This window comes from Ranitomeya variabilis, chromosome 1 (genome assembly GCF_051348905.1).
Source record: "Ranitomeya variabilis isolate aRanVar5 chromosome 1, aRanVar5.hap1, whole genome shotgun sequence".
NCBI classification, from domain to species: Eukaryota; Metazoa; Chordata; class Amphibia; order Anura; family Dendrobatidae; genus Ranitomeya; species Ranitomeya variabilis.
The window spans coordinates 763,796,518-763,818,712 of record NC_135232.1 but is presented as its reverse complement, the minus strand read 5'-3'; the positions used below and the strand labels follow the sequence as shown (position 1 = coordinate 763,818,712).

General features: G+C 43.1%; 1 protein-coding gene across 5 annotated transcripts in view; it reads right to left on the bottom strand.

Moving 5' to 3' along the window:
- The window catches only part of HSH2D (hematopoietic SH2 domain containing), a 317,087-nt gene that overhangs the window by 71,069 nt on the left and 223,823 nt on the right, over window positions 1-22,195 (bottom strand). The gene's annotated exons all lie outside the window — the stretch shown is intronic.

Sequence of the window (22,195 nt, the reverse complement as noted above, 5' to 3'; positions counted from 1 at the left end):
CAGAGGAAACTACCGAATATACTCGAGTATAAGCTGAGAATTCCAGCCCATTTTTTTAGGTTGAAATTGCCCCTCTCGGCTTATACTCGAGTCATTCCCAGGGTTCGGCAGGGGAGGGGGAGCGGCAGCTGTCTAATAATACTCACCTGCTCCTGGCGCGGTCCCTGGACGTCCCTCGTTCTCCGGGCGCTGACAGCTTCTTCCTGTATTGAGCAGTCACATGGTACCGCTCATTATAGTAATGAATATGGACCCGACTCCACTCCCATAGGGGTGGAGCCGCATATTTATTACTGTAATGAGCGGTACCATGTGACCGCTCAATACAGGAAGAAGCTGCCGGCGCCCGGAGAACCAGGGATGTCCAGGGACCGTGCCAGGAGCAGGTGAGTATGGCGGGCAGTGCGCTATATTCACCTGTTCCTCGTTCCACCGTCGGCGCCGCTGTGTCTTCTGTGTCCTCTGCAATGACGCTCAGGTCAGAGGGCGCGATGACGCGATTAGTGTGCGCCGCCCTCTGCCTCAGCATCAGTGTGGAGGATGGGGAAGACACAGCGACGCTCGGCGGTGGAACGGAGGACAGGTGAATATAGCAAGTTGCGGAGGCCTGAACGAAGAGAGGTGAGTATGTGATTTTTTTTTTTTTAAATCGCAGGAACAGCATATGGGGCAAATAACTGTATGGAGCATCTTATGGGGCCATGTGCAGTGTTATATGGGGGCAAATATCTCTATGGAGCATCTTATGGGGCCATGTGCAGCATTATATGGGGCAAATATATGGAGCATCTTATGGGGCCATGTGCAGCATTATATGGGGCAAATATTTCTATGGAGCATCTTATGGGGCCATAATCAGCATTTGTGCAGCATTGTATGGGGCAAATGTCTCTGGAGCATCTTATGGGGTCATAATCAACATTTGTGCAGCATTATATGGGGCATATTTTAATATGGAGCATCTTATGGGGCCCATCATAAACTGTATGGAGCATTATATGGGGTGTATTTTGTATGGAGCATCTTATGGGGCCCATCATGAACTGTATGGAGCATTATATGGGGCTCCTGATTCAATATGGATATTCAAAAACATTTAACCTACTGATGTCTCAATTAATTTTACTTTTATTGGTATCTATTTTTATTTTTGACATTTACCGGTAGCGGCTGCATTTCCCACCCTAGGCTTATACTCGAGTCATTAGGTTTTCCCAGCTTTTTGTGGCAAAAATTAGGGGTCTCGGCTTATACTTGGGTCGGCTTATACTCGAGTATATACGGTAAATCCATTTAATATGGGACACAAATCACACCATCACTAAAAAAGACCTGTGATTCATTACCGTCTAACTCCAGGTCTTCCAGGAGGACGACACACCCTTGTGACAGTTGCCCAGTGACATCCTTGAAACCTGAAAGATCTGGAGAAGATCTGTATGGAGGAGTGGGCCAAAACCCTGCTGCAGTGTGTGCAAACTTGGTCAAGAACTATAGGAAACTTCTGACCTCTGTAATTGCAAGCTAAGGTTTCTGTACCAAATATTAAGTTCTGTTTTTCTATTGTATCAAATGCATGCTAATTAATTACCTAAAATTCATACAATGTGATTTTCTGGATTTTTTTTAAGAATATGTTTCTAACAGGTGAAGTGCACCTATAATAAAAATTACAGACCTCTCGATTCTTTGTCGGTGGGAAAACGTGCAAAAACGTCAGTGGAACAAATACTTATTTTCCCCATTTCAAGAAGTGTCCAAGGGTTAACCAAAAAATCACCCTACCACCATTACAAAAGCTGAATGTCTCCTATAGGAGCCACATAAAACATACTAAATTGTCAAGTGTCTTTAGAAACCACACAGTGAGCAAGAAAACAAGTTAGCTGGGAGAGAGACTGAAATGTACTGGTGAAAGCACTATTATACTCCCTCACTGGATGATCATGTGGAGCAATAGGCAGCAAATAATAATAATAATAACTTTATTTATATGGCTCCAACATATTCCGCTGCACTGTATGACTTACTAGTCACAGATTAATAATTCTGGCTAATGAGCCAGAATCAGGAGGACAGAGATGCGAAAAAATGAAAGCACATTTAATACATTTATCATGGATTTAGGTTGCCATACGGCTGAAAATGAAGTTTATGATAACTAACAGCTGGCATGTATTTCAGGTAAAATTTACATCTGTTTTATGGATATTATTATACTAAAGCAATGACCAAAAGTTTTCAAACCGACACAAACTTTGGTTTTCACAAAGTTGCTGTTTCAGTGTTTTTAGGCCTTTTAGACAGATGTTTCTATGGTCACTGAAAAACAATAATAAGCATTTCCTAAATGTAACATGTTAGGTCTGATAGTGCTATCGGGTTCATCAGCAGGTTAATAGCATTATGAAGATGCCTGGCCGCTGCACTGAAAGTGCGGCACACAGGAGAACATTAACTTTTTTTTCCAGGGTGTCGCTTTTAGTCATTCAGGCATGCCCAGCGCAATTACAGTCACCAATGACAGCAGTGAGAGCAGCAGATGTCAGTGCAGAGCTGGCGCTGACAGCCACCTCTGCACTGATGCATTGGCCAGCTATCCGACAGTGCCGCGGAGTGCTTACAGAAGCTGCTCTCACTGCTGTAGCACTCACAGCCCACTCTCTTGGAGGAAAAGCAACCCTGCACATGAATGGCCTCAGGATGCTTTACTGCTCCGATGACACAGTACATATGGTAGTGCTCAACTTTTCTTCTCCGGACAATTATTCTTCCAAATGGCCCAACTAGTCTCAAGGGGGTTTCATCAGAGAAAATAACTTGGTGCCAGTCCTCTGCTGTCCAATCCTTACACTTCCTGAAAAATGTCATGCCAACAGTAAAGCATCCTGGGAACATTCATATGTGAGGATGCTTTTCATCCGAGGGACTGGCTCACTCACAATGTTGCCTAAGAACACTTACATTAGTAAAGAATCGAATCTAAACATCCTCCAAGAGAAACTTCTCCCAACGATCCAGGAACAATTTGGTGATGAACACTGCTTTACCCAGCATGATGGAGCAAAATGACGTTAGCCTGGTCTCTGTTGCATCAGAAGTGTTAGACATGGTGCAAGTAGTTTTTTTTTTTTTTTTTTTTTAACAAACTATGAATCAAACCTCAAAATTCCAGTGAAATTTCAGGAAATTCAGCTCTAACTCGATCCTCTGTGGACTGCTCCTCTCTTCTCTAGTTCTAAGTATGGGTAAAGTAAAGTAAGAAAAACTATGTGGCCTATTTATTGATTTACTGTGGATTAAATTGTGACACCAGAACATAAACAATGTCACCATTGCATGACATAAATGCAGTTTGGGATTATATATTAGCTTTGTGGTGATAAAACAAGGGGAAAAATGTAGCTGCATTATAAAGCATTGCAACTTCAGAAAATGTAGGTCAGCTATGAACAAAACATGGTAGGTAGATGTTGCTATAGATATTCATTATTATACTGTAAGTAAAACTAGAACAATGGAGCTAAAAATATATACTAAATATATATACTAAAAAGTCTCTGATTTTAAAACCTAAAGGCCTGTTTTTTATTTTTAGAGGATCAGGTACCTGCTTGTCACTGTTATCTATAATTTTTGCTAACCTCTTCTTTAGGAAAAGTGTTCTTCAGATGTTGCACTTAAGGTACCGTCACATTTAGCGACGCTGCAGCGATCTAGACAACGATGCCGATCGCTGCAGCGTCGCTGTGTGGTCGCTGGAGAGCTGTCACACAGACAGCTCTCCAGCGACCAACGATGCCGAAGTCTCCGGGTAACCAAGGTAAACATTGGGTTAATAAGCGCAGGGCCGCGCTTAGTAACCCGATGTTTACCCTGGTTACCAGTGTAAATGTAAAAAAAACCAAACACTACATACTTACATTCCGGTGTCTGTCGGGTCCCCCGGCGTCCGCTTCCCTGCACTGTGTAAGCGCCGGCCCTAAAGCAGAGCGGTGACGTCACCGCTGTGCCCTGCTTTACGGCCAGCCGGCGCTGACACAGTGCAGGGAAGCAGAACGCCGGGGGACGCGACAGACACCGGAATGTAAGTATGTAGTGTTTGGGGTTTTTTACATTTACACTGGTAACCAGGGTAAATATCGGGTTACTAAGCGCGGCCCTTGTGACCAACGATGTCACAGCAGGATCCTGATCGCTGCTGCGTGTCAAACACAAAGATATCGCTATCCAGGACGCTGCAACGTCACGGATCGCTATCGTTGTTAAGTTGTTCAGTGTGAAGGTACCTTTAGTCTTCCCACACTGTGCGTGACATTAGCATGCATTCGCCGCTTCTAGAAGTGGAGTATAAACAGTTGCCCTGCTATCCCAAGGACAATGCACACGTTTGCCATCACATTGTTTAATTGTCTATTTGCACTGTGCAATGACGTTTGCTGACCACACTTCCGATGTGCACTAAACAATTTGTAATAGATTGTTGTGTTCACATAGGATACCATTGTTCTTGGCAGTGCAGGTCATGTTTACACAGGATTATGTGCTTCTGAGAACAATGATCTTTTCTGCAAACAAAAAAATAATTTCACCTGATAATTCGCGGAATGATCAGCATGCTATTTAGACTACAGAATTATCGTGAAATGAATGATTCTCGGAACACTATCAGTAGTGTGCAAAGTTGTTGAGGGCATTATAAGAGATGACCTGCAGAAATATATTGTAGATGATAATGTAATAACTGACAACCAGCATGGATTCATGAAGAATAAGTCGTATCTAACTAACATGTTGGGTTTCTATGAGGAGGTAAGTGCGAATCTGGATGTTGGTAATGGGGCTGATGTGATTTATCTGGACTTTGCAAAGGCATTTGATACAGTTCCACATAACAGTCTTATACCAAAGCTCCATACACAGGGACGGGGGGAAACTATATACAGATGGAAAAAAATGGTTACGGGACAAGGAATAAAGAATCGTAAATGGTGCATTCTCCAAGTGGGGGTCACGAGGTTCAGTATTAGGCCCAATTCCTTTTCATGTTTTACTATTGACCTTGTGGATGGGATTGAGAGTAAAGTGTGAGTCTTTGCTGATTACACCAAACTATGTAGGATAATAAAAAATTAGCCTGACAGTATAATATTACAGAATTATCTAGATAAGATGTCAGTGGAGCGGCCCCCAAACGCAGGGCAGCGGGGTACTCGGTACCGGGTCTCTCGGTTCTGGGGATGTCACGGTGGCCTGACCCGGTCCGTGGCCCTGCTAAGGCGTGCCCAATTAAAGATGTAGGTGACGGTGTAGGTCGCAGTAAATGACGAGGACACAGAGTTGCAGTCTCTTTACCTCTTTACTGAAGGCTTCGGCATCCGCAATCCAGAGCACTGCTAACAGGGCTGGCTGAGACCGGCCGGTCCGAAGGCACATCCAGAGTTCCCTTTGCAGGTGGAAATCTGTGCCTACCTTCTAGCGCCTGGGTGTTGTAGTACTTCCCTGCTGAGCACCACGGGATAGTCCTCACAACTGTCGTGTATGTTTCTGTTCTTTCTCTCCGTCCCCCAGATGATATGGATAGGACGCACCCGTATGACGGGGTAGGCCTGGAGTTATTTTATAGGGACCCTAGAGACGCCCCTCTCCCACAATTGCCTCCGTTGTCTTCATTAGGAGTAAAGGTGAGACAGCCAACCTAGAGTTAACTGCCCTGCTGTAGTTCAAAGTAATGCGTAGTCTATTACTTCCTCGGCGTTCCGGCCACCGGCTACGCGCCTCAGAAGGATGTTGCCGATCTCGGGGCACGACTCCTTCTGGTTCTATCGCCTTTGTGCTGTGATCTCGTTTCTCACTTCTCCACAATATACTTCGCTTCGTGTCCTTTCTTAAGATGCCGCCGCAATGAGGTGCAGGCACGGCTCCGTAACGATCTGTCCTGTGCTAGGCCACTGTCAGGATCCCACCCCTGACAGGGACCCCCCTGGATCTTCCCAAGCAACACTCTTCTCTCACTAGATGTTACCTGGGCAAAACCCAGTCAGCTTCTCTCTCACTTCCTATCCCACTCCAAGTTTTACCAGAGTATGAGGAGTGGCCTAATACATAGAACCTTCTGCTCCCCCTGGTGGCCAGAGTGTGAAGTGTAGTGTGTGACTGTGATACCTGGTCAGGTGAACTCTTTTAGTGCCATCAGACGTACCATCACTCCCCTTAGCGGCAGAGCGACAATACTGCAACGACCAGGACTCTGGGGCGCTGCATCAGCATGGGCAGAAATATGGCAGATGAAATTAACTTACAAAAAAATAAAAGCATAAAGGCCCAATAAAAGAAAAAAGCTTCATTTATAATTTATAAAAACAAAAATTAAACCCCACCCCCGGAAGAAGTTAAATGCGAAACACACATTGGGGTTCCTCTATAGCCATTCAGGTCTCTCCCCATCTACCATTTTCTATACCCATCTGCACTATTATTGAGTCATCTTTTGGTTACATGTATATACTATGCTTTGCTCAGCTCTCTGGCTATTTGATCTCTTAGATTGTACTTTTTGAGGGGCCACTTGGCCTTTTATAGGCTTTTACTCATTCATATTCAGGTTTCCTCTGGTTTTTTACTCTTTATTACCAAATGCACCACTTAGGCTATCACATGGTCTTTTGTAATATGAATAGATATTCAGCTCTGTGTATTAAGACTGGACACTTACTCTTCCTAATATGGTATAGATATATTTTCTTGTGCATTATGGTCCATGATGCATATTTGACTATTCCTGAGTGGTGTACATCTCTGTGTTACATGTTTTTAATCATGTCTTTTAAATTATAAATAATGTTTGTTACTTTTATTGAGGCTTTTATTGGGGCTTTATGCTTTCATGTTGTATAGGTTCTTTTGATGTTCTGGAGTGCTTTTTATTGTTTCTGACAAACTTGGGAGGGTTGAACACTTGTTACCATACAGGGTGCCCAGGGTATTTGCATTTCCCAGCTCGTTGTTCCACTGAGAAACTAAAGTTTTGTAACAACAGAAACCATCTGGTGGCCCAAACATTCCTCTCCGTGGCATTTCTCATCCATTCCAGAGGTGAATGGTTCATTATCAAGCACAATGGTCGCCCGAGGAGGAAGTATCGTTCAACCGGTTTGAACAATAAAACTGTTCCTAAAGTTGGGGCTGATGAGAAAGGGCTGTCCTCACAACTCCAACTTCATGAACTGGACTGCTTCCTCCGTCTGAGGGTACCACTGAACCATGAATAATTTTCTTCCCTTTCAGAGATTGGTTAAAGGTGCCAATCTCCTGGAAAAATTAGGTATAAACTGTCTGTAATATCTGATGATGCCGAGGAACGCTCTCACCGGTTTCATAGTAAGAGGCTGGGGCAAGTTTTGAAAGGCCTTTATTTTGTTTATTTGAGGCTTGTTAACCCCCCAGCCAATCAGGTACCCCAAGTAACGGGCTTCCTAGAGACCTATTGCACATTTTTGGGGTTTCGCAGTCAAGCATGCGGCTCTGAGCAAATCCACTACAGTTTGCACCTGGGACAAGTGGGTATGCCAGTGTGTGCTATAGATGATAACCATCCAAGTACGCCAATGCATACTTCTGATGGAGCTCTAAAACTATGTCCATCAGCATCTGAAACATGGCCAGGGCCCCATGTAATCCATAAGGATAGACGACATAGTGATAGAAATCCTCAAGTGTAATGAAGGTGGTCTGACTTTGTCAGAGGCATCTGCCAGTAACCCTTGATCAGATTGAGCGTCGTGACGTACTGGGCCTACCACAGAATTTCAGTCAGCTCATCTACCCAGGACATTGGATAAAGGCGACATTTTGACACTTCATTAAATTGCTGAAAATACTTACAAAATTGTAATGATCCATCCGGCTTTGGAATAAGTACAATGGGACTAGCCCACTCACTCCTCCTCAATAAGGAGTGAGTGGGACTCCTCCATAACACCTAGCTGGAGCATTTGTTTCAGCTCAGCCATGATGACTTGATACTAAATAATATATTCCAAACCAAAAGACCAGAGGCATAAAGAGGCATAAACAAGAAGGCTTAACATTTCAGATATTTTATTAACAATTAATTTTAAAATAATTTACTAAAATTTAAACTAAAGGGTATTTTATTAAAAATGGCATATGGACAGAGTCACTTAGATCATGGTACACATCAACTCAAAAGGTGCATAGTGCATTATCATGGTGCAAAAACTTTCTGCACCATGATAATGCACTATGCACATTTTTAAGATGATGTGTACCATGATCTACCGTATTTTTCAGATTATAAGACGCACTTTTTTCCCAAAAATTTGTGGAGAAAATGGGCGTGCGTCTTATAATGCGGATATACCTTACCGGCCACAGACTGGGATGAGGGGGTCTTCGGATGTGCGGTGCGCCGCTGCGGGTGTCCGATGCTGCGGGTGTCCGGTGTTGCGGGGGCTCTGCCGACATCTTGTGAAAGCCCAGAGCCCCAGCAGTGACATGGTTTCCAATGCAGTGGACTGGACTCTGGGAAAATGGCTGCCGGCCGGGGGCGTCGCATGTGCGGATGGAGATTTCAGGAGATGAGATCTTAGCACTGAGATCTCATCTCCGAGATCTTGGTGCAAAGATCTCCATCCGCGCATGCACCACCCCCTCCACTCTTGCCTCCTCCAGCGGCGACCCTGGGACCCCGCTTCACCACAGCCACTACCCCCAGTAAGCAATAAGATTATAAGAAGCACTACCATTTTATTAAAAAAATTAATTTTTTTTCCTATTTTTCTCCTCAAAATTTGAGGTGTGTCTTATAATCCGCAAAGTATGGTAAGTGACTCTGTCCATATGCCATTTTTAAGAAATATCCTTTAGAGACACTTTAGTGCTGCTAAAGTCCCCAGCCTGCGAATAGTTTGCCCCTTGCTATTTTTAACGAAATACCCTTTTGTTATATTTTGGAAAATTATTTTAAATTAATTGTTAATAAAATATCTGAAATTTTAAGTCTTCTTGTCTATGCCTCTCTATCCCTCTGGTCTTTTGGTTTGGGATATATTGTTTAGTTTCAAGAATATGTCCATATTCTGCTGCACTCATTTTCAAGCCTCTCGTCGCTGCAGTATAGATAGAGCTTCGCTCATATTTACCTCATTTCCAGCCTCCCCCCATGCTGGTGTCAGCGGGTCCACTATCAACTCGACCAGAGATGTGTCTGTAACTATACATTCCCGGTCTTTCCATGCTTTTAACAGATTTACATTATATTGTTGCTTGGATTTCTTTGTCCCAGGCAGATTTACCCTGTACTTCACTTGCCCAACCTTTTCTCGGACTTCATAAGGCCCTTTCTGCATTGGGCACTAAAACCAATGCCCGATCCCCTTTTTTAAAGAACCTGGCTGTGGCCTTTCTATTATACACTTGGCTTTGCACTGCCTGGGCATCCACAAGATGTTCCTTAACAATAGTTATCAAAGCCACTATCCGGTCCTGCATACTCGCAACGTGCTCTATAATGCTTTTATGGGGGGTAGGCTCCTGATCCAACATCTCTTTGGCTATGTCCAGCAGACTCCTGGGATTTCTGCCATATAATAGTTTAAATGGAGATAACCTCCTGGATGACAAACATTAAATAGGTCAGTAACATATCCCAATCCTTCCCATCTTTAGATAACCCTTTTTTAGCATATATTTAAGGGTTTTTGTTAAATATTTCCACTATATCATCTGTCTGTAGGTGGTACCCTGACATGCACAATTGTTTGATCTGGAGCAGTTAACACAATTCCTTTGTCAACTTGGACATGAAAGGAATCCCCTGATCTGTAAGGATCTCCTTATGTAATCCAAGGCAGCAGAACATGGCAAACAGCTCCCAGGCAATAAGTGTAGCTGAGGTGTGATGAAGCAAAATTGGCCCCAGGTAACAAGTAGCATAGTCTACTACCACCAATATGTGTTGGTGGCCACAAGCTGTCTTTTCTGTGGGCCCTACCAGATCCATGGCAATCCACTCAAAATATACTTCTATAATAAGCAGTGGTAGCAATGGACTATGGAACCTTGCTCTGGGTATGGGCCGGACTCACAAAACCTCTGAACCTTGGCATAAATCCTGGATCAAAAGAACCATTGCAGAATTCATTCTTACATCTTTTTAATCCCTAGGTGACCACCCAGCTAGTGTTTGTGGGCCATCTTGAGCGCCACCCGGTGGTACGATTGGGCCACTGACAGCTGTTCCGCTACTTTGTCCCGGATTTTGTCAACCCGGTATAGCATCTCCTGGTTGACCTTCATACCCATAAAAATTGCCTCTGCCCCTGGTTGTTGAGTCACCTCATTTACCTCCATCACCCTCAGTTTGGGATCCTTGAGCTGAGTTGTCCCAAAAGTCCCTCAGGATATTTCCAGCTCTGCAATTGATGCAGTCTCCTTCACCCCTCTTACAAATACATCTAGGGGAAACCTATTGAGCTTACACTCTTTCCCTATGAGGGTGAACCCTACGGCAGGTATCTTCAACTCGGGAACTTCGTTTTCCTTGCCCGGACAGATCTTTACCCTGGAGGGGTTAGTTTTACTCTTACATAGGGACCAGAACAGGGTCAAGTCTCTTCCCAAAACAGTCCCACAAGGGTCTTCACTATTCCCACCACATGTTTAAACTTCCCACACGGGATGGAAAAGGAAACCTCAGTTGTTGCATACTCCCGGAGTTTGCCGTGTATACAAATGACCCCGATTTTCCCCTCAGTGGGTTCTAACCCAGAGATCTATGACCCATGGATGAGTGTTATTATGTTCCCTGAGTCCAAGAGACGCCCCAACCACTGACCCGGGACAAGGTCAGGTAGGTGCCTTTCGCAGGGCCACAAACTGTTGTAGAATCAGGTTGTTAGTCTGCTGCTACTAAGACGTCTGCTGTTGCTGCTGAAACTGCTGCTGCATATGGGAGGGGACCAACTGCTTCAGGAGTTCCTCCAACTTGTCTGTGGGCCTGAGTTATATAGCTGACATGCAGTTTTCTTCGAGGTATGCCTCAGTTCACACTGCCTGCATTCTTCACCATATCTAAGGCAACGGCTCTCACATCCATGTGGTAATGAGGCAGTGACCAAGGAAAGTTCAACTTAAATGTCTTTATTTCAAAATCGGAATGTCCGTATCAGTCCTTCGCCATTGGTGACAGCAACACCGTACAACTCACAGGTGCAGAAGTGGCTTTGCTCTGTTCAATTTCACACAGACTGGATATACAGTTGGTTTGCAAACCAACACTGACACACACAACCCTTATCTGCAAGTTTAAATGGGAATTGTGGACATGGGCCACTTCCAAAACCCAGACTGGAGGGAGAGATCCATATCACTACCTTCCTACGGATCTCTCCAAAAATAAAAGGCCATGTCAGGTTTTCTAAATCTGACTTGGTCAAATACAGTTGTGTGAAAAAGTGTTTGCCCCTTCCTAATTTCCTATTCTTTTCTATGTTTGTCACACTTAAATGTTTCAGATCACAAAACAAATTTAAATATTAGACAAAGATAACACAAAATTCAGTTTTTAAAAGTCTTTATTATTAAGGGAAAAAGAAATCCAAATCTACAGGGCCCTGTGTGAAAAAGTGATAGTAGGTTTGGATTCCTTTTTCCTTTAATAATAAAAAAAATATGTATTATTATTATTATTATTATTACTATTATTATTAGAAAATTGTTTGAATTTCCCAAAACCGGTGAATGTAATATAATTTGACTTGAATCCAATTAGCATCAAATCAATTAAATCACCTCTAGTGACAAGTAATAACAAGGAGTGGTAGTTGTACACTTTGCAGATGTTGAACAGAAAGAAACCAGAACCAGAACTTCAAAGCTGACTTGGACGTCGTACTATGACAGCAGCTTCCAGTGGAAGTTCATGGAGGCAGCTGCTCAATGTGGGATTCAGCCTAAAAAACTCCACTTCGTGATGCTGCTTCCTCATCATCCTATCTGTGTCTTCACACACTGACTTACTATAGAAAAGGATGATGGTGTAAATGTACACTGCTGAGCCTGCATGCAGAAGACAGGCTTCCAATGCAGAAAAGAAAAGCAAAAGCTATATGAATTGACTGTTTTGTATGGAAGAGAATGTTTCATCCACAAGATTCAAAAGACAAATCTCGGGGAAGAAATCGCCAGTAAACCCCAAATTAGTTTTAGAGAATATGTGTTCCTAATTTTAAAGAATGATGATTGATGATGATGACTGATGATGATGATAGCCATATCTGACCCCTTTTTTTTGCACCATAGAGGGCTGTAATTTCCTACCTGTTGTATGCATTGAGATGGCTTTTGTTTCCATACACCAAATGTATGCTATAAAAATGATCACTAAAGACAACCATTCCACCAAATGTCCAGACTCTATAACTATAAGGGTCCTGGTACATGTTTGCATCAAGTTTTAGAACTACATTAAAACTAAAACAAAAATTGAAATAATGTTATTCTTTAGTTCCTTAAGTAGAAATCTTCTACAATTTTGTGTTTGTAGTAACTATGCATCTACATTGTTTCAAACCTTCCCAGTGAATAGTCTGTATATGCAGACACGGAAATAAGAAAAGAATTGCCTAAAGCTCATAAGGGGGTAAAATTACAAAGTGCTTGTTAAAACAATCAACTTTGCAATTAACCCCTTATTCTAAACTATTTTCCATTCTCGAGAACAGAGGATGTTTAATTCTATAGTGTAAAGTTTTGTGTAAAACTTGATGCCTTGGTTACCAGCCACCCTGAGCCGGCCGGATAACTAAGGCTACTTTCACACTAGCGTTGTTTTGCATACATCGCAATGCGTCGTTTAGGAGAAAAAACGCATCCTGCAAAGTTGTCCGCAGGATGCGTTTTTTCCCCATAGATTTACATTAGCGACGCATTGCGACGTATGCCCACTAGTGTTGAGCATTCCGATACCGCAAGTATCGGGTATCGGACGACATTTGCGGTATCGGAATTCCAATACCGAGTTCTGATACTTTCAGTATATCGGATACCGGAATTGGAAGTTCCCATAATTCAAAGAGCCAGAATTCAGCCAATGAGGAATCATTAGAAGTGTGGGCACATCCTGTTCTGCATGTTAGGCATGTAACTACTGGCATGGCTGTGATTGGCTGCTGAAATGATGTCATGATGCGGCATAAAAGTCGCTGCCGCCATTTTGGGCTCACTCTGCTGTGAATTCAGTTAGGGACAGGACGCTGTGTTCTGACTGAGGGCCAGTTTAGAGATAGCGATTTGCTTCATTGTGCTTTACCCAGGGTAATTTAGCAACCGCTGTGTGAGAACCTTGTTTTTGCCTTGCAGCGCTGTTCACGGCTGTCTGCAAGGTCTCTGTGTGAGTGCAGCTCACTCTGTAGTATGGTCTGCAGCCACCGCTGGTTGTAGTCAGCTCAGGGTGCGTCACTGCCTCATACTATTCCATTGTCCTTTTTGCAATTAGTGCAGCCTGCTGCACATTTTTTCAAATTTATCCTATTAGTGGCTTTCCATCCGTATCCTGCTAGATTGTGGAAAAATACTATATAGGATTACATAGAGGAGCTTTTTTTGGCCTTGCAGCGCCATTCACGGCTGTCTGCACGGTCTCTGTGTCTCTGTATGCCTTTAATGTCTCCTCCACCTCCCCAATACATCCTACATTATTCTTAGTTGTTTTCCTTCATGTTGAATGAACCTACAAGGAAAGAAAGGGTTTATTTTAATTCCGATATTTTTGTCCCATTGGTATCGGGTATCGGTATCGGCGATATCCGATATTTTTTGAATATCGGCCGATCCAATCCGATACCGATACTTCTGGATATCGGAAGGTATCGCTCAACACTAATGCCCACACGTCGCAACCGCATTCACGGCCAAAACTCCGCCCCCTCCTCCCCGGACCTTACAATGGGGCAGCGGAAGCGTCGTAAGACTGCTTCCGCTGCCCACGTCGGGCATTTATTTCACAGCATGCATCGGTACGTCGGCCCGACGCACTGCGACGGGCCCGTACTGATGCTAGTGTGAAAGCAGCCTAAGCAAGGAACTCAAGCTTACAGGATCTGTGCTCACAAGCTCCTTCACCCGCCCAAAGCTGGCCAGCTCACTCAGCCCCCCATTGCTTCTCCCAGCTGCTGGGGCAATGCTGTCATAGGTAGCAGCTTGGGAGAGTGCACACTCTGGATCAGCAGTATCACTATGCCACTGGTAGGAACTGTCAATCTTCAGGAGAGCACTTCCCCCTGGCAAAGCTGGGAGCAGACAGCTCCTGAAGTTATGTCGTGGGACAAACCCTCAAGAGATATGTTCAATGCCAATAAAATGCCCTCTAACAGATAATGATCCGGTAAGAGGAAATTACCACTTCCATAGGCGATCATTCCATGGCTCTGCATAGTACGCTGATGATGCATGATGTTTTTGATGTGTTATTGCCTGCTCTACACTTCCAATGCCTTAATAAAAGACATGTATAATTTCTGTTCTTGTGTGCAGCAGTTGAGTCATTGTATTCTTTGTGACCCGCCCCACTACACAAACATTGGTAAGGTTAATAATTGTGGCGGTTAAACTATTCTCACAAAGGCAGAAGTACTTTATCTCTCGAACCTGAAAAAAAATCTTTTTCCTTGATGAAGAATAAACTGTAACTCATGTATTCTTCCCTTTTACCTTTTAGTCTTTATAATGTGATTACCAAATTCTCCATCTAAATGTCAGTTTAATTGCTTTTGTTACCATGAGCAGTTGAAAGGGTATTGCCAAGGTAAAACTGAAAAGTTGGCTACCCTCCTGAAACCTTATTTGCAGGAAGTGGGTGCAACAGGCGCTTAGTCCAAGTCTCATGGGTGCAGTGTAAAAGTGAAGTTAGCCAGTGATAAGAAGGACACACGATATCCCATGCACTGATTGGTTGGGTCATTTAAAAGGAATTTGACAGCAGATTTGCTATGGAATCTAAGCGGACCATGATGTATGGGCTAAGAGCGTGATACCAGCGATGTGTCACTTACTGGCTCGCTTGGTGCAGTTTGGAAAAAAAATCATTTTTTTCTGCTGTAAATGCTATAACTGCCGCCCTGCTGTGTATAACCCTGCCCACACCCAATTGGCAGCTTCCTGTGTACACTGCATATTGCCAGCAAATTGCCAATCAATGGTGGAGTCTGGGCTACACAAATTTGCTGTACTGTCTGGCACACAACACCTAGTTCTGAGGGATAATCTCCTGCTGATAAAACATCGATTATATTGAAACTACAGCAAGCTGCTAAATAAGTGACACATCCATGGATTATGGCTCTCCACCCCTACATTATACTGCTCTCAGATTAAACAGCTAACACCTGCTGACAGATTCCCTTTAAGGCCCATTTACATCAGCCTACTTGTTTTCTGAACAGTGGTAATTTTATAGCTTTGATTGACAGGCATCTGTTCAGACGGAGCTGCCAATTAAAGTGCTCCGGTGTTCTTACAGCAACCACACACAGTATAATGAACAGTGACTGCAATCACCTCCTGCACTGCCGCTATGATTGAAAATTAGTGGCTCTTGGGAAGAATCAAAGAGCTTTAGTCCACTTTTAGTTTAATTTTTCATGGTGTTTACCGAAGAGGTTAACTAGTGTGACAGTTTTATACAGTAGGTTGGGTCATTCCAGGCACAGCGATACCAAATATGTGCACTTTTTTGTTTCTTTTCTTTTTTTTAACATAAAAATATGTATTTATGGGTACAATATTTTTCTTTCTTTTTTAATTATGTTGCAATTTTTTTTACTTTTTTTGACTGCTTTTTTAATTAGTCCCTCTATGGTACTTTAACTATTAAACAATCTAATCGCTGCTTTATAATGCATTCAATGCACCAGCACGGCATTGCTTTATACCTGTTAGTGTTACACTGACAAGAGCCTCGTAGACCATGCTCTCAGCATTGTCTAATAGACTTGCTGTAGCTGGCAGACCAAGGGGTCATCATGATGATGCCATGTTGCCGTGACAACGATTGGGCCTTCGCAATGACATCGTAGGGGGCACTGATCAGATGGGAAACCTTGCTATCAATATCGATCCCGGCACTTAGGGCGTTAAACAGCCGGGGGCGATGTGGACACCGCTCCTGGCAGTGAGAGTAGGGTCTCAGCTATCATGTAAGCTCCTGGCGGTGATCGCATGGGAACTGCTCTTGTGCCGCGCGCAAACACCATGATGTACCTATACTTCATCAGTCTTGAACACCTATTCGACCATGACACCTAGGTATGTCAAATGTCATGAAGGTGTTAATGATGTTAATAAAAGGGCTCTGTGGAGGCCAGGTCATCAATTTCATGACTCCTCTTGTCTCTAAAGATAGTTCTTAAAGGTGTTGGCCACTACCTTATAAGTCTTTCATGTGAACTAACTGCCTTAGATAAGCTCTTTTGTAAATACTTAAACTACATACAGAATACCTTCTAAAACCTGAGATTGTTCCCTGGCAACAAGATCTCTACGTGAGAATCCTCTGACTTCCAGTGTGATGCTAGTCATTACTCAGGAACAAGACATGAGGTAGGGTAGTCAAGAGGACCGGGGTCAGACACCAAGAAAGCTCATCATAAACTAAGGAGAAAAACAGAGTAATAGTCAGGTCATGGTCTGAGGTCAGAATGCCAAGAAGGTAGTGGATCAATACAAAGGGGCTAGGCAAATGGATGGTCAAAGTCAAATCCAAGGTCAACCAACAAAGATCAAAATACAAGAAATCAGAACACAGAGCAAACACACAACACTTGAGCTAAGCTACTACTGGCAGTAATTGGAAGCAGAGAGCCAGCTAAATAACCAGGTAATCACACCAAACCGGACAAACCCCCACATGCCCCAGCTCTGGTTGGACAGCAGAACTGTCACTCAGTGCATCCAGACACACCGATAGGAGGAAATGTAACATCCTATGATATCACCTCAGATTTCTGAGCCAGGAAGTCATGAAGAAATTGAAGTGATATCACAGTCATGTGACTTTGATGCTGTGTGGGTGAGCAGGCTCTATTCAGCAGAGCTCACTGCTTCTCTGCATACAGATGCAGGCACAGCACTCCCATCTCCCTGCACATTTCTCCCTACAGAGCTCTCCTTTGTAACTTTTACAACAGTTGTGATATATTAGGGCATAATTCTAGAGCAACAATATATTCCTCAGCACTTTACATTTCAAGGGGACTTGTACAGACAATAAAGACATTACACAGTATCACATAATTCAACAGATAACAAGAGGAGTGAGAGCCCTGCTCGCAAGCTTACACTCTATGGGACAGCACCCAAACTCAGAGTTTAATGAAACTATTCACACATTTGTTTTTTGAAGGGATCCGAGTCACCCTTCTATACTGCGCATTCATTTATTATTCAGCAGTTATTATCCGAAGATAAGAATCCACAACTTATGTAAACGAGGATCTGTTAAATGAAAGAAAGCGAGAGACGTCTGATTTCCATTGTTAAATGACAAAAAGTTCAGACAGTCTACCTCCTTTCGGTTTTTAAAATCAGATAAAAGAAGACAAATTGAAATAAAACAGATGCCATACAGGAGAACAGCAGTCCATTTTGCAGACAAAAAACCCCAGAAATTTGGAAATGTGCTATTAGTGTAAGGTTAGGCCTCTTTCACACTTCTGTCTTTTGGCATCCGTCGCAATCTGTCGTTTTGGGCAAAAAACGGATCCAGCAAATGTGCTTGCAGGATGCGTTTTTTGCCCATAGACTTGTATTAGCGACGGATCGCGACGGATTGCCACACGTCGCGTAAGTCGTGCGACAGATCCGTCGTGTTTTGGTGGACCGTCGTCACAAAAAAAGTTCAATGCAACTTTTTTGCACGTCGCGTCCGCCATTTTCGACCGCACATGCGCGGCCGGAACTCCGCCCCCTCCTCCCCAGACTGCAGAATGGGCAGCGGATGTGTTGAAAAACTGCATCCGCTGCCCACGTCGTGCAGTAATTTCACAACGTCCGTCGGTACGTTGGCCTGACGCATTGCGACGGACCCGTACTGACGGAAGTGTGAAAGAGGCCTTAGGGTCAGACACGCGTATATTCTCTCATCCAAGAGAATTAGACAGATTATGCTAATCACACTTTTATCATGCATAAGAATGTGACCACAGTGTAATTTAATCCTCTCGGATGGGGAGAAAACGGAAATAAAAATTTGCCATTTTCTCCATTGTGTCAGTATGCGGAAATCGAGCTGCACTTAGGCTACGTTCACATTTGCGGTCCTCGCCGCAGCGTCGGGCGCCGCAGCGGCGCCGCATGCGTCATGCGCCCCTATATTTAACATGGGGGCGCATGGACATGCGGCGCACTTGCGTTTTTGCGCCGCATGCGTCGCTGCGGCGCCCGCGTCGGTGCGCAGAGGACGCAGCAAGTTGCATTTTTGCTGCGTCCAAATTCAATGAAAAAAACGACGCATGCGGCGCAAAACGCAGCGTTGTGCATGCGTTTTGCTGCGTTTTTATTTGCGTTGTGCGTTGCAGCGCCGACGCTGCGGCGCACAACGCAAATGTGAACGTAGCCTTACATGTCATCCGAGTCATGATTTCCACGCATGCAGTCATTGATTTGAATAGCTGAGTGCGATCCAAATATGAAATCAAACTTGGGCATGCAGTGATTTTTTTCAGCAACTGATTCAGTCCTAAGAAAAAATTCTGACATTTGTGTTGCCCCACAGCATAACATTGGTCCGAGTGTGATCTCATGTTTTGTCGGATTGCACTCAGGCCGAAAATACAGACATCTGCAACTGCCCTTAGAACAATAAAAACAGTGCTGTACAGGGTGAACCTGTACTTTATATGTACGGGCATCACAACGCAGATATCACTGACTTATCGCAGAATAATGCTAAATTGATGTATAATATGATCTGCTTGTATTTAACATGCCACAGAGCTGGAGTTCTTGTCATATGTGACCGTCTACCATGACTGATGGTGACACAGAAGCTTTAGATTCTGAAATGCTTCAGTGTTAACATTGTGAGGAATAAGTGAAATATGTGCCATATTTGCTCCATTAACTCATTATTAGTAGTGATGAGAGAGTGTGCTCGTTACTCGAGTTTTCCGAGCATGCTCAGGTGTTCTCCGAGTATCTTGGGCATGCTCGTATATCATGTTTGAGTCCCTGCAGCTGCTAGACAGCCTGAATACATGTGGGGATTCCCTAACAGGCAAATCATGCAGCTGCGGGGACACAAACATAATCTACAAGCACGCCCAAGATTCTCAGAGAACACCCGAGCATGCTCGGAAAACTCGAGTAACGAGCACACTCGCTCATCACTAATTATCATGGTTACTAAAGTGCAGTCGTATTTCCTTGTAACACTTGAAGTAAAAGTCCTTATATCCAGAAAAACAGCTGTTTATATTACACAGACGGTATGTATGATTCAAGACCTGGCAGGCTTGCTCTTCTCGCAAGTCAAGATCTTGACATCTCAAGCTAGACTAGATTCAAGACAAAATGAGGCCCAGTCTCTCACAGGTGTAATGAGTTCCCACCACAATTTTTCACTGGATTGTTCAATTTAAATTTACTACCTCCTCCAATCCAATGAACCAGACAGAGATCACTAGAAAACCCTCTGGTGGTCTAAGTTGGGTTTAGTAGGACCATGTAGGATTCAGCTACATAGCCATAAAGTGTTAGGGTACCGTCACACAGTGCCATTTTAATCGCTACGACGGCACGATTCGTGACGTTCTAGCGATATCGTTACGATATCGTTGTGTCTGACACGCTACTGCGATCCGGATCCCCGCTGAGAATCGTACGTCGTAGCAGATCGTTTGAAACTTTCCTTCGTCGTCTAGTGTCCCGCTGTGGCGGCATGATTGCATTGTGTGACACAGGTTGTATACGATGTGCGCACAGTAACCAACGGCTTCTACATCGCAAATACGTCATGAAATTATCGCTCCAGCGCCGTGTATTGCAACGTGTGACCGCAGTCTACGACGCTGGAGCGATAACACAGGTCAACAAAAAAAATTTTTTTTTCTGGTGTCCAAAATATTTTAATGAATTTGGGGTATTTTTGGGGTGCTGATTCTGAATATGCTATCAGTTTTGCCAGATTGGCTCAAGTTTTTGAGATTTTTGGTATCTTATTTATAGCACTTGTTGGTAAATGCGACGCATCAACTCATTAATTTCTTTGGATTAGTACTTGAACTGAGCAGTTCTCAATATAGTTTTGTGTTAATTAGTGTTCTAAAAGTTTGTTCATAGCTTGATTTTTGCACTAACTTTATGTTGTTGTCTGTTTTCCAGTGAAAAGCATGAACTCATCAAGAAGAAGTTGTCTTAACGATCCAGACTCATTCTGTTACATTTGTGGTGAATACACACTGCCAAAACATAGAAGAAACATAACAGACTTCGTAAAAAAAAGTGTATTTTGCCTATTTTGGGGTTATGCTTGGGGACCAAGACAAGTTTTGGGCACCACACATAGTGTGCAAAGCATGTATCGAATTATTACGAAAATGGAGCAAAGGACAAAGAAAAAGCTTCAAATTTGGTGTTCCAATGGTGTGGAGAGAGCCAAAAAATCATCATGATGACTGTTATTTCTGTGCAGTGCAAGTGCAAGGATTCAATAAGCATAAGAAACGAAAATGGGAGTAACATGGAATCTGCAAGAAGGCTGTCCCTCATTGTGAAGATGTGCCTGTACCTGTGTTTACCATAAATAACAGTCATCATGATGATTTTTTGGCTCTCTCCACACCATTGGAACACCAAATTTGAAGCTTTTTCTTTGTCCTTTGCTCCATTTTCGTAATAATTCGATACATGCTTTGCACACTATGTGTGGTGCCCAAAACTTGTCTTGGTCCCCAAGCATAACCCCAAAATAGGCAAAATACACTTTTTTTACAAAGTCTGTTATGTTTCTTCTATGTTTTGGCAGTGTGTATTCACCACAAATGTAACAGAATGAGTCTGGATCGTTAAGACAACTTCTTCTTGATGAGTTCATGCTTTTCACTGAAAAACAGACAACAACATAAAGTTAGTGCAAAAATCAAGCTATGAACAAACTTTTAGAACACTAATTAACACAAAACTATATTGAGAACTGCTCAGTTCAAGTACTAATCCAAAGAAATTAATGAGATGATGCGTCGCATTTACCAACAAGTGCTATAAATAAGATACCAAAAATCTCAAAAACTTGAGCCAATCTGGCAAAACTGATGACATATTCAGAATCAGCACCACAAAAATACCCTAAATTCGATGAAATATCTTTGGCACCAAAAATGCTGTTGACCAGTGTAATCATACGACGCTGCAACGTCACGAATCGTGCCGTCGTAGCGATGAAAATGGCACTGTGTGACGGTACCCTAAGAGGGCATTTCACTGGATTATTTTTCACATTTTAACTGAGTACTTCCTCCAATTGGCGCTGTTCCTCTTATTCTGGTAAGATTTTCTTTGTCTCCTGTGCCCCTTTGTTCCAAAATAATGCCCCAGGTAATAAAGATGCAAATTATCCCTTCAACCAACGTCTCTGCAGTAACATAAAATGTTATAGAGAGGATGTTTTACTGGTTTATACGCTCGTGTGAGCGAGCTGGAAATGCAAAAAGAAATCCCGTGAAAGGTCCTCTTTAACATTTTATGATTGCAATAACTGGACCCAACATGGTCCAAATTTCCATTCAATCAACTGTGCGTATACTACAGAACTTCTTTGTGGGCACATTCAAGTTTTGATTGGCCAGAGTCAGAGGATAAAGTGCAAAGAGGAGTTGATTGAAGGGAAAATTTTCATCTTTATTTCCGAGGGAATAACTTTGGAATTAGGGAGCACAGAATGAAAAGAAAAACTGTTTCATAATCAGAGGCACACTGACAACTGGAGGAAGTAAGCAGTTTAAATTAAAAAAGCAAAATCCAGTAAAACATCCTCTTTAACATTGTATGACTGCATTATATGGACCAAACATGGTTCTACTAAACCAAAACTACGTTTTGTACATTTCCTTGAAAAAAGGCAAAATGACTGCTGCATTAATAAACCTTCTAAAATGCTAACAAAATAAAATAACATTTT